Source organism: Neofelis nebulosa, chromosome 6 (assembly GCF_028018385.1).
Source record: "Neofelis nebulosa isolate mNeoNeb1 chromosome 6, mNeoNeb1.pri, whole genome shotgun sequence".
NCBI lineage: Eukaryota > Metazoa > Chordata > Mammalia > Carnivora > Felidae > Neofelis > Neofelis nebulosa.
The window spans coordinates 76,465,962-76,478,061 of record NC_080787.1 but is presented as its reverse complement, the minus strand read 5'-3'; the positions used below and the strand labels follow the sequence as shown (position 1 = coordinate 76,478,061).

Here is a 12,100-nt window from a genome sequence, read left to right as displayed (position 1 = left end):
ACTGTATTGTATAATTAAAATTTGCTGAGAGTAAAGAGTAAGAACTTCAATGTTCTCACACACAACACAAAAAAGGCAAATATGTGAAATGATGGATGTCAGTTAATTCAATAATGGGAATCCTTTCAGAATGTACACCTATATTAAATCATTATGTTGTACACTTTTAATATCTTACAATTTTATTTTTAAATTATATCTCAATAAAGATAGAAAAAATATCAATTTTCAAGCCTTTGCAAACCCTAATGAATTAATGAAATGCATAATCATCAATGACTGCTGATATCACAGACAGAAATCCAGACATCATACATTTACTGATGAATATACACATACCTATAAAGTAGCCTTGCAAAAGTTGAACAAAAACAAAACTGAATTTGGATCTGATCAGGCCTTTTTATATCAGTCTGAGTCTAAACAAGATACAGAAACCATATAGTAATTTGGACAGGAAAAGTGTTTTTTTTTTTTAAATGTTTATTTATTTTGAGAGGGAGAGAACATGCACACAAGTGAGGGAGGGGCAGAGAGATGGAGAGAGAACATTAAGCACCCTCCATGCTGTCAGCGATGAGCTGGATGGGGGGCTTAATCTCACAGAGAGACCATGACCTGAGCCGAAATCAACTTAACTGACTGAACCATCCAGGTACCTCAGGAAAAGTTTAATATAAAGAAACATTAACTACTTCAGGATTGGTACAATAAGGGATTCCATAGTGTGGAGTAAAGAGAATTCTAAATAATATAGGAGTGGCAGTAGGGAGTTGCCACTGGCCCAAGGGCTGAAACAGAACACTCAAGAATCTTGAAATCAGGGAAAGACTACCAACCAGTAATGAGATCTAAATCTCATGGGAGAGGGTGTGGTCAGGAAACACTGAATAGCAGATTCACTGAAGTGCCACATGGAGGGATTTGCTGAGAATCTCAGAAGAAATTGCCCAAGAGGAGACTCACCCTGGAGAAATTCACTGGAAAAACTTTCTTCGAGGTAGTTGAGAAATTCCTCCCACAAGAAGGTGCTTATCCTGGAACTTCCTGCAAAAGTACCCAAAGGGGTGCCAGGGAAGTTGTCCACAGAAGGTGCCTTGTGATGCTGGCCACCTCGCACTACACAAGAGCCAAAAGAGCATACCAGAGCCAGGAGGCAGAATTCCTTTCTTCCTCTAGAATCCCTACTGATAGAGCTGAATATCATGCCCACTTGTAAGAGAAAATATTTTCCAATATCATAAGCAAGGTAATGACAGGTGGATTTGGAACTGAGGAGCAATATAGATTGATAACTGGAAAACTTTTTTTTATTAGTTTTTTTGTTTTTTTTGTTTTTTTTGAGAGAGAGAGAGAGAGAAAGAAAGTGAGCAGGGGAGGGGCAGAGAGAGAGGGAGAGAGAAAGAATCCCAAGCAGGCTCCATACCCAGGCTGGAGCCAGACACAGGGCTCAATCTCACAATCCTGAGATCATGACCTGAGCTGAAACCAAGCGTTGGACACTTAACTGATTGAGCCACTAGGTTCCCCCAAAGGGGTGTTTTAGTTAACTTAGACAGCGATAACAAAATACTGCAGACAAGGTAGCTTAAACAACAGGTAACTATTTTCTCACAGTTCTGGGGGCTGGAAGTTCAAGATCAAGGTGCCATCAGGGTTAGTGTCTAGTGAAGGTCTTCCTGGCTTGCAGACAGCTGACTTCTCCCTGTGTCCTTATGTGACTTTTCTTCTGTGTGTAGATGGAGAGACAAAGAGAGAGAGAGAAAGAGAAAGGTATCTATGGGGTCTCTTCCTCTTCTTATAAGGACAGCAGTTCTATCAGATTAAGGCCCTACCCTCATCGCCTTATTTAATCTTTACGATTTCTTTATAGGCCCTATCCCCAAATATAGTCATATTGGGAGTTAGAGCTCCAAAATATGATTTTGGGGAGTGCACAGTACAGTCCTCAACAAGATGCAAAGCAACATGTTTATCTCATGGGTATATAATCAGAAAATTTTAAGCAAAGAGCGAAAGGAAGTCTATTGATTAAAAATAAATCAACATATGCAACTAAAAAAAGCTATTTTCGCAAATGTGAACACTTACTAGATATTTGATGACAATAGTTAATGTTTTCAGAAGTGATAATGCTAATGGATAGTGGCTTTTTACAGTTCTCCTGTTTTGATGTTTTATGTGTTGAAATATTTACATATAAACTGATAAAATGTCTTGGATTTACTTCAGCATAAATCAATGGAGAAAGGAAACAGATGAGGGTAGAGATTAATTAAGATTGACATAAGTTAATAACTGCTGATGCTGGGTGACAGGAGAGCTCATTAACTTCTCTCCACTTTTGTGTAAGTTTAACATTTTCCAAAATAAAAAGTAAAAATAACAGCAAGTATGCCTATAAATAAAAAGACTAAAAATTGTAAAAGAATACTATATTGAACTCTGTCAATTTGTTTATAAATATGTGTATATCTTAGAAGAATATAAATTAAGAATATAAATTATTGATTGTCTTCAGAATTGGAAAATTGAAATAAACCAACTGAAATATTAATTATTAAAACAAATTGCTAAACTCCCTTCCAAAAATATGCCACAACCACATGGTTTTGCAGGAAATTTCTTCCAAGCTACCAAAGGCCAGAACATTTCACAGTGTACAAATTTTAGAACTTCTATATCATGCTGGCCAATAAAGTCCACAACTTGGTATCACCTTGCACTGAAAGTTATTCGAAAGGACAGACCATATTTGAACGTTAAAAAACAAAATCAATAATAGCATTAAGGAGAGAAAGTAGTGGTGCTATCAACAGTTTGAATTTTTGAGAACTTTCTTGTGATACAGACAAGATGACATTGGAAAGACAAAGGAACATAAGAGTGGAGGAACCTCCTAACTATCACAAATTAAGAAGGGGCTTTTGGATAATACAGAGCTCCTGAATAGTAGCATGTGCATTAGTCCAGAAAGGCAGGAAATTAACTTAAGGAGTTCAAGAGCCCTGGGCCTGACTTTGCCTTTGGACTCTACTGTTTATGGTGACTATCTATCGACTATAGCTACGGCCTAGGTAACAGTAGATAGAAATCTGCAGTGATCATTGACAGAAGCAAAGCAATGATGATACTGATTTCCACTGGTTATTCCTAAAAATCATTTTGAAAAACTAAATTAGGCTGAGAATAACTGTGAGTGAAAATAGGCACTTAAAAGGAGGCTTCCAATTTTCGCTACCAGAATGACCAAGGGCAACCACCAATTCTTTGAAGAGAGAGAACTGTCATGTAATATCCAAATTCCACTTTATAGTAATTAAAAATTCATGAATATATTTATACCTAAATTATTCATATAAACAAAATGTATTAATCATATCATGGGCTCTTTTCTGTTAACTCTTTTGCCATGTTCATAAATCCTAGCTTCAATAAATGTTCTAGGCAGGTCCTGAGAACAGATACTTTACACTCATATATGTTTAGACTTTTATGTTGTTTCAAATCAATTCCAAACATCTGATCTCAACCTTTTAGGGCTCACCTTGCTTTTCTATACTTTGTGACCCTCTATCTCCATTCTCTCCTAGTTTCCTGCTACCAGTCACTCTGTGCCTGCCTGAATTTGTGTCACATTTCCACTTATTTTTCTAACTTAAATGCAGAAGTCATTTCCAATATATGCACCATGGTTGTAAGTAAAGTTACTACTAGTCTCTAGCCTCTGTCCTGTGAGAGTCTTTTCCTTGCAAAATCACCACAGCATGGGGGATTGTGGAGGAAATGCAATAAATACTTTATAATTGTGATGATGGAATGTAATGTGAAAAGCCTTAGCACTATCATTTCTAGGATATTTATTTATTTATTTATTTATTTATTTTAATGTTTATTTTTGAGAGAGAAAGAGTGTTGAATGGGGAAGGGGCGGAGGGGGTGGGGGGGGACAGAGGATCTGAAGCAGGCTCCATGCTGACAGCTAAGAGCCTAATGCCAGTCCTGTACTCAACCTGAGATCATGACCTGAGCCAAATTGGGTGCTCAACAGACTGAGCATCCCATGTACCCCTAGAATCTTTAGGTGCATGTGCTGCATCTTATGAATGTATCTTACCATTTGAAAAAGACAAGTCTTCCTTAAAGATCAGCTGTTGCAGGATTCACTTGTCCTTTAAACCACATTCGAAGAAGTGAATGAATCCTATGAGATTCTCTCTGATCTCGACACCTGGTGAAGAATACTGACAGCGCTTAAGATCTCTATTATCAAGACCAAAGAATGGACGAATGTGTACACCTCTTATATCATTGCTTTAGCTTTTACCTTAAAAAGATAATTGAAAAACCTTACACAGGAGTTTGTAGTTTGCATTTCTCTAAACTGACGTCCGCTTAATAAGGCCAAGCCTGGCACACTCCTCACCGAGTGGTCAGTGTCTCCTCCCTAATGGTGCAGACTGTGTGGCGTTATGAAGCATAAAATTATCAACAAGGGGATTTCTGGTGCTTTTACTTGACTAAGAAAACAGTTTATAAAATAATATTAAGAATATTATGAACTTACTTAAAACTAGAAGGACCATATATCTCAGTTCTCCCAAGGAAATAACAATTTTGATTTATTGTTCAGAGTGATTTACTTCTAGTGTCTTCTTTCAGTGTCAAAAATATTCCTATGTGGGAGATAAATTATATGGTTCCACCATCTGAAACCCCTGGCCTCCCAGAGTAGCATCCATTTCATCCTCAAACCAGATAAAAGAGAAATGTAACCAGAGACGCAGCTCTTTGCAAAAGCAACTGTGGGCTGCCAGCTACAAAAACATCAGGTTTTGCTCTTGATCTACTTATACAGTAAACAACAAATTTTAAAAAAATGTATGAAGAAAATAACTGGACATGATATCAACAAATTAAGTTAAATTAAATTATTAAAATATAACCACTTGCTATTAACCAGAATAATCTTTCATACATAATAAGTGATAAGGAAGGGTGACAAATAGAACATACATAATATTTTCAAAAATTTAAACACAAATAAAACTGTGGAATATAGATCAGAAAAAGAGAAATAGTATTAATGCAGTAGAATTAGAGGTTTACATAATATTCCTTTATAATCTTGTATAATTCTATTGCATTATTCATTGGGAAAACAAGAGAAGAAAAGTACAGAAAAAAATAGAATATAATCTATCTACATAGAGATAAAGTTACGACAGTATTGGAGAACAACTTCCAGTCAGTTATAAGGTGACAATCTTTTTTATTTTAACCACCATTAAAGTTTTTATACTATCAGTTATTGGCTAAGATTCACATTGTTTTTTCTCATTTTTGGGATTTCCATTTACCTCATCCTACCTGAAAATATATTCCCTTTACATGGGTTGATATGTATCTATTTACAATTAATTTTGATAATCAATGGCTTCATGACTAAGAAGAACAGAAAAGTTTGTTCTTTGTGGGAAAACGTGCCTCTGGGTAGGATATTTTGGATATCTTTCCAGCTGACATATAATAGTAATATGCATGACCTTTTTAAAGATGGAAAATATATACATGAAAAGTAATACTTTTTTTTATATACAAAAGAAAGTTGTGGAAAGGAAAGGGAGACTTTAAAATCAGCAGTCCTGACACTGGGTCTCCATTGTTACATGAGTAGTGTTACCTTAGGTAAGTCCTTCACTACTTCGAGGGGTAATGAGGAACAAATGTGATAATACATCAGAAAGCATTTGTAAAGTGTAAAGTTTACACATGTTGATATCGTGCACATCATTATTACAGAAACATTGAAAAAATTGAGTATAGAGTAAGATGGATGTAATAGTATTGACATGTGTTTAAATACAAACTAAAACGAAACAAAACAAGAACTACACGCAATGATAACAGAAAGAGGAAAAGGGAAGTAACTGGGATTATTTCAGAACATACCAAAGTTTTCTTTGGAATTATAGAGTAAAGTGATGTACACTGGCTCCAAATAATAGATTATAGAAAACTTTAAGTCATTCTTTGTGAATATAAATGATATCCTTTTTTTTCACAGTAATGCATAATAAGTCAGTACTTTTAAACTATTTTGAATTTCCTCAAAAATAAGGTGCTAAAGATATTTGCTACCTCATAAATCTAACACAGAAAATTTCTGAGATTCCACCATGGTTGAAATTGTGGTTAGCTATAAATTGAGAGAAAAAATATTTTCAAGTGACAAAAAGAATCAAATAGCACGATAAGCACTGAATTCAAAAAGAACTAGGGGCGCCTGAGTGGCTCAGTCACTTAAGCGTCTGACTCTTGATTTCAGCTTAGGTCATGATCTCACGGTTTGTGAGTTTGAGCCCTGTATTGGGTTTAGTACTAACAGTGTGGAACCTGCTTGTGATTCTCTCCCTCTCTCTCTGCCCCTCCCCCACTCTCTCTTTCTGTCTCTAAATAAATAAATAAACAAATAAACTTTAAAGAAAGAATTAAAAAAAAAGAAAGAACTAAAAAGACAGGTTATCTAGCCATTGGAATTGGACTCTTATGTAAGACCAAATGTGACAGTTTAGATCACTCAACTTCAGTGCTAAAGTTGGCAGAATAATTCTTGTGTGAAGTAGAGGTGGAAAAGAACTCAATTTGGTACATAAAGTATAAATACCAAAGATTTTTTCAAACAAAATATTTTCATATACTAATAAAGTAAGTCACTTTTAATGTATAAAGCTTATAGAACTTCCAAGTGCCTCATTTTGGAAAAAGTCCTGAAGAAACCAACATCAAGCATAAAATATTAGTAACTATTGCTGTTTCTGTCGATTAAACAGCTCAAGACTCAGTGAAAAGAATAAGGCAATGAGAGCACTCAATGCATTTCTAGAAATTGTCAGTGTTCCCACTATTCCAATGATCACTTTGAACCTTAAGAGTTGAGTTCCATTAAAAAAAAAAAAATCGATAAACTGAATGGTCCTTTACCAAAACCCACTGCACAACATCAAGCTCCTTTGCTGAAGGATTTCACCTTAATGTGTGAAATTAATCCTTGTTCTGGAGCAACAGGTTGGGTGCCTTAAAAGCCTACTTGTTTCCTTGAGTCGTGCCTTGCAACCCAGATGAGTTTAGTATTTCAGAAGCAGACACTAGGGGAAGCGCTGAACCTGCCAATTCTGTAACAGATACCGGCGTGTCGTCACGTCTCACAAAGACCACCTTTGTGGACCGCATTCTTTTCCCATCAGGCCGTGCAGCGCTGACCTGTGGTGTGTTTTTAGTTTCCAAAGAATGCTGATCCTCTCTAAAAGATCTACTGAAAACTGAGTGTTGAAGCACAAATGAAAAGTGAAAAGTGCCATTTAGCACACAACATAATTATTTCATGGCCTACTGCAAGTTAGCAAAGGCACATTTCAGCTTTTAAGATGTGAAAGCCAGACCATGCTGTATCATAATATTTTGTCTGTTTTCTGGAAACAACTTTAAATCCCCCTTTTCCTGGGTTGGTGGCTGCTGAGAAGGAAGGGAGAAGGGAATGATATTTTCATGTGGAATAGCTTTTTAAAGACTGAGTAATAAAACCTTGATTAAGTGAACAAACATTGAATTCAATATCTGCAATAGCCAGATCCTTTCAAAAGAAACTAGCTTAACCTCAGGAAATAGCATAAGCAATCATAGCTATTAAATTCACTTTGTACTAAAATTTAATCCATCCAAGTACACCAGTAAAGTCAATACCATGAATAGCCATACAGTGTGGAAATGTATACACATACTAATTTTTAATACCACATAGGTTTAATTTTATACACATTCTATATAGTGCATGCTAAGTCGAAGAGAAAGTAAGTTTATATAACTTCCAATTCTCACCAAGATTCCTTCAATAAATTAATCTTGATGGTGGCATAAAAGATGCCATTTTTCTAGAAACATTCTAAGGATCTATAAACTAGTGTCTTTGGTCCTAATAATTGAGAATAACTTCTTTTTAAAAAAATTTTTAATGTTTAGTTTTGAGAGCGAGAGAGATTGTGCGGGGGAGGGGGGGCAGAGAGAGAGAGGGAGGCACAGAATCTGAAGCAGGCTCCAGGCTCTGAGCGGACAGCACAGAGCCCGACGCAGGGCTCGAACTCATGAACCATGAGATCATGACCTGAGCCGAAGTCGGACGCTCAACTGACTGAGCCACCCAGGTGCCCCGAGAATAACTTCTAATTAGAGAAAAGAGAAAAGATAAAAAGGAATTACATCTTTTCCCAGGAAAATTCTAAATGTTTGCAATAGGAGCTCTTACAGGAAAGGATTTTCCCCTTGACTCACCACCACACACCACTATACCACAAATAAATTTTGAGATAAGGTAATTTGCTTCTCTGCCCAGATATCAAGTAACAGAAGAAAAAATAAACAGCTCCTTTCCTACTTTCAGTGGATTAAATTTTTTTTGATTTTTCCAGAACTATTAACAAATGACACTCTTGTGATTACATATTTTCCCACCTGTGTCTGCAACAGCTGAACTGGAACAGTATGTTTACTGACCACAGTATAATGACTGCTGTCTAGAACCTTCTTGATACATGTTATTTGAATGAACCAAGACTTTACTGAATTTCAGAATAGCTTGTTAGCTTTTATCAGTGTGAAACGTAGAGATCACAATATCATAGAGAGGCGGGAATATTTGCAACATTTATGTTATATACCTCAACTCAGACTTTTGCCCTACTCCCAGCACCAGCCATTTCCCAGTGCTGTTTTTTCTTTACAGTCAATCCTCATAGCTTGTTGAGAAAGACTTTCATTGAGAAAGTGATAAAAAGCATCCCCAAATATTTTTATTCTGTAATTCTTTACTAAGTGCCCACTATATACCAAGCACTGTGTCTGGCAATATGAATAAAGACTCAAGGATAATATTTGATGCTATTTGACAAATTAGCTCTTGTTTACTATAACACCATGAAATCATTTAAGGAATAATTTTTTGTTGATTTTTCTACCATATGTTAGATGTCAATTCTCACAGTAACTATGAATTAAGTGTTATTATCATTTCCCACTTTCAGATGAGGATACTAATGCACAGAGGAATTAAGAAATTTGCCCAAAGTCATACAGATAGTTCCACAGACAACATTTGGACCACGGTAGCCTGGCTCTGAAGAAGGGCTCTTAACCACTAAATTATGCAGCAAAGTCTTGCTGGGCATGATGAGAAAGGAAAGCCTTGGAATATTATATGATTTGTGTTAGAAGTATCTTTTTAGACTGTAATATAGCTCTTTCTGTGGGTTAGCCAAAAGTTTTATGTAAAACAATCACATATTTGCTGAACCACTCCAAAGAAATATATCCATTTGATAAAGACTTTTTCTCCGAATTATCAGTTGAACATTATTCATTTACAGACCTTCAACAAATCGTACCACTTACACAAACAGTAATTAGTTTTAATTTCCCTTTGTCCACCTAAAATAAAAGTGGAGTAATTGATATCTTGGTACTGAGAATTTCATTCTACCTAACAGCAAGTTCAGCACTTTACATGAAAGGGTATTTGATAATTGTCAAGAATCTTAAAATTCTGATGACCTGTGCCTGAAAACGTTGTTTTATGAATTGAATTTCCTGTAACATGTTTTACAAATAAATTCTGGGTCTTAGATTTTGATGATGCTTATTACTGTTTGGCCTTAGTCTTCTTGCCCTAAGAAGAAGATTTTAAGATTATAAATACAAAGAGCTCCACAGCTCTTTTTACTGTAAGTGAAATGACATCTGGTTAAGTGGATTCAGTGTTTTAAGAAATGCCTCTCAGTCATAGACTTTCTTTTATGTCCTAACTTGGGCTTTGTTCTCTATCAAAATGCTTCATTGTTCTACACTCTGTTGCCCTCCTTCTTTTCGTATGTATTTTGAAGGTTTTCTCCTTCCACTGTAAATATTTAAAATGTGTTTTTAATGGTTCATGCTTTGGTTTATCAAATATGTATGAAGGATCTATTATGTGCTGGTACTGTTTATGTGTTGGAAATACGAAGGTGAATTACATTTGGCATTAGTTTTAGATTGTTTACATTGCATAATAATGCTCAATTTATACCAAGGAAAGAGTGCGCAGTATATATGTCTAAACTATAATGTTCACAACAAAAGGAAAACCTCTGAACCTAGCATCCAACCCAAGAACCAGAATACCATCAGAATTACAAAAATCTACAGGTTTGTTCCCAATTCCATTCCCTCTGCTTCCGTTCAAGAGGCAACTACCACTTGAACTTGTTGTTTTCATTCCCTTTCTTTTCTCCTGACCCTTACCGTTTTTTCTCCTCTCTTTTAAGAGTTTTAATATGGGTGCATATATCTACTTTCACTGTTCTGTAATATTTTATTCTTTAAAAAGATACAATTTTATTTATGTATCTACAATTAAGGAAACTTTGGCTTATTTTCAAATTTTGCTACTATGAACAATAATGCAATAGACATTCTTGTATATGTTCTTTAATTCAGGCTTTAGAATCTCTTGTACACACTCTGTAGTGAAATTGCTAGGGATGATAATAGGAAGATCCATGTTTTCAACATGCTATCAATATATATACCAAATTAAACTCCCATCAGAATTTCATAAGAGTCTCCATTGATCCTATGTTGGAAATTACCATGCTTCTTAAGTTTTACCCAACTAGTCTGTGCTAAATAATGTTACAATGTTAAAACATGATTTCTAATGAAATTTAATATATTATGTGTCTGGATCATTTCTATCGACTCTTCTATGAAATACTGCTTCATATAATTTGTTCCCTTTAAATTTTTTTTCCATTTTAACATAAGCATTAAAGATTTTGGTCCATTAAAAAATAATTTTGATGTATGGCATGAGGTAGAAAGCCCATTTCATTTATTTTTAAAATAATATACCATAAATAAGCTTCATTTATTTACAGATCTATTTATTTCCAAGTGCCCTTCAAAGTCACCTCTCTTATATGTCCAACTTAGGTCTGTTTCTGATACATCTTTTTCATTCTGTCGGTACTTGTCTGTTCCTGTGCCAATGCCACATGGCCTCAATGAGCTTTATAACATATTCTTACTTTTCTTTTTTCAGGAGTCGCTATATTATTATTAGTCCTCAAAAATCCCATTGGAAGTAGATTAAATCTATTGACCATTGGAGAAAATGACATCTTTATGATGTGGAATTTTCTTTCTTATGAAAACATTATCTATAATGTCTTTTAATAAAATGTTACACTTTTTCATATATACATGCTTTGCTGTGTTCATGCTTAGACGTCATATTATTTCTTTTTAAATTGGTTTTGGTAAGTGATATTTTTATAAGAATATAACCTCGAATAAATCAAGCTTTTTACGTATTTCAAATCTTTTAAAAAGTTCTCTAATTTTAATTGATCAAAAATTGTAAGATGTGTGTGTTGTCATCTCCCACTTCCATGGATATTTGCAAGTTCTTCCCTAGAATTTATGTAAACTTTTGCCTTTTACATTTTGAAGCTTTATTATTTAGTGCATTCTAGTAATCTTTCTGTAAACTGAAAGTTTCCATTCTTGATAATGATTGTAATTAATATTAGAAGTTATTTAGCAAGAGTCAGTTAATATTTATATCAGAGCTGTATTACTCAGTCAATGAAACCTGACTAAGCATTGTTACATGGAAGCGCTAGTATTTGGCTGGGTATAGTTTTTATTCGGTTCGGTTGTACTGAATCTTTACATTTAGTTTTCCCCAAATGTAATCATTTGCTTTACTTCCTACTGGAAACATTCAGTAAATAATAAGAATGAAAATAAATTCCCAGTATATAGCCTAAAATTAAAAAAAAGAAAGGTTTTCTATTTAATATTCATTTAATTAAGATCCTAAGTACACAGGACACACCCATCATGTTCTTAAGCCCATTGCTATGTCCTTATCAGTGATTCCTACATAAACCTGTATGTTCACTTGTATCTCTTGATTCTAATTTCTTGTCTTTATCCCCAAAGGCAACAACTTTAGTAAATTTAATACACATCTTACAATTTATCTGCCTGTCATTTATTTTCATAGTTG

The 12,100-nt window shown here is 34.8% G+C and overlaps 1 long non-coding RNA gene across 1 annotated transcript; it reads right to left on the bottom strand.

Moving 5' to 3' along the window:
- Nucleotides 1-1,348: 1,348 nt before the first annotated feature.
- Nucleotides 1,349-4,934, bottom strand: LOC131514484 (uncharacterized). Its single transcript, XR_009263091.1, has 2 exons — nucleotides 4,118-4,934; nucleotides 1,349-1,729 (listed from the first exon to the last, which is right to left on the bottom strand). It is a non-coding gene; the product is annotated as an uncharacterized LOC131514484 (long non-coding RNA).
- Between the last annotated feature and the right edge of the window lie 7,166 nt (nucleotides 4,935-12,100).